General features: G+C 49.9%; 1 non-coding gene across 1 annotated transcript; it reads left to right on the forward strand.

The window, feature by feature from the left end:
- Window positions 1-331: 331 nt before the first annotated feature.
- On the forward strand, window positions 332-483 carry LOC139264974 (5.8S ribosomal RNA). Its single transcript, XR_011593453.1, has one exon. It is a non-coding gene; the product is annotated as a 5.8S ribosomal RNA (ribosomal RNA).
- The last annotated feature ends 1,301 nt before the right edge of the window (window positions 484-1,784 follow it).

The raw sequence follows: 1,784 nt of genomic DNA on the forward strand, positions 1-1,784 counted from the left end.
CCCTCTTCTCGTCTGGACTGGCAACAATGAACTTGCCACCATCTTGCAGCATGACACCACAGTCGAGTTTAAGGGAGCTTCTGCAGGCTCTGCCTCTGTTGGCCGTGGTGCGTGTCGGCCGGTGGGCTCAGGTGTTTACCCAATGAATATCACCTCGCGAGCGCGCTGACTATGACATTTTGGTGAAACCCTTGTCATTTGATGATCGACTGGTAGACCTCTGGGCTGTGCCAGGCTGGAGTTTCCCCCACTCTCCCTTTTGCAAGAGGGAGGAGCATTGGACGGACCGGGCTTGGCCCTCAGGGGAAACAGCAAGCTCAAAAAAATGTACAACTCTTAGCGGTGGATCACTAGGCTCGTGCGTCGATGAAGAACGCAGCTTGCTGCGAGAATTAATGTGAATTGCAGGACACATTGATCATCGACACTTTGAACACACTACGGTCCTGGGTTCCTCCCGAGGCTACGCCTTTCTGAGAGTCACCTGACAATCAATCCCACTCGCCTTGCCGTCAGGTGAGGTGGGGTGTCACAGAGACCTGGTCCTCTTTGTCCCCTAAGTGCAGACCTGGATTTTCTCCGCCTTGGAGAATTTGACCCTTGCCCTTCGGTGGTGGACATGTCTGTTCGGCGTCGCCGCAAGACACATCGGCATGGTCGAGGCCAGTCTTTCTAGCATGACTGTCGTATGGCAGCAAAATGATTGACTGCGTCGGTGTTGGGACTGGCGTGCCTCGCGAAGGCATCCCACTCAGGCAGAGTTATCTCTCTGGAGATGGAGAGCACAGAGGGAAAAAATGTCTGGTGAAATTTGGCAGAGAAGTGGCTGTCTTACATAGAAACATAGAAACATAGAAAATAGGTGCAGGAGTAGGCCATTCGGCCCTTCGAGACTGCACCACCATTCAATATGATCATGGCTGATCATTCCCTCAGTACCCCTTTCCTGCTTGCTCTCCATATCCCTTGATCCCTTTAGCCGTAAGGGCCATATCTAACTCCCTCTTGAATATATCTAACGAACTGGCCTCAACAACTTTCTGCAGTAGAGAATTCCACAGGTTAACAACTCTCTGAGTGAAGAAGTTTCTCCTCATCTCGGTCCTAAATGGCTTTCCCCTTATCCTTAGACCGTGACCCCTGGTTCTGGACTTCTCCAACATCGGGAAAATTTTTCCTGCCTGGACCCTGTCCAGTCCCGTCAGAATTTCATATGTTTCTATGAGATCCCCTCTCATTCTTCGAGTACAGGGCCAGTCGATCCAATCTCTCCTCATATGTCAGTCCTGCCATCCCAGGAATCAGTCTGGTGAACCTTCGCTGCACTCCCTCAATAGCAAGAATGTCCTTCCTCAGATTAGGAGACTAAAACTGAACACAATATTCCAGGTGAGGCCTCACCAATGCCCTGTACAACTGCAGTAAGACCTCCCTGCTCCTATACTCAAATCCCCTAGCTATGAAGGTCAATATGCCATTTGCCATCTTCACCGCCTGCTGTATCTGCTTGCCAACTTTCAATGACTGATGTACCATGACACCCAGGTCTCATTGTACCTCCCCTTTTCCTAATCTGTCGCCATTCAGATAATATTCTGCCTTCCTGTTTTTGCCACCAAAGTGGATAACCTCACAGTTATCCACATTATACTGTATCTGCCATGCATTTGCTCACTCACCTAACCTGTCCAAGTCACCCTGAATCCTCCTCACAGCTCACACCGCCACCCAGTTTAGTGCCATCTGCAAATTTGGAGATATTACACTCAATTCCTTCATCCAAA

The sequence above is a fragment of the Pristiophorus japonicus genome, chromosome 5 (genome assembly GCF_044704955.1).
Source record: "Pristiophorus japonicus isolate sPriJap1 chromosome 5, sPriJap1.hap1, whole genome shotgun sequence".
NCBI lineage: Eukaryota > Metazoa > Chordata > Chondrichthyes > Pristiophoridae > Pristiophorus > Pristiophorus japonicus.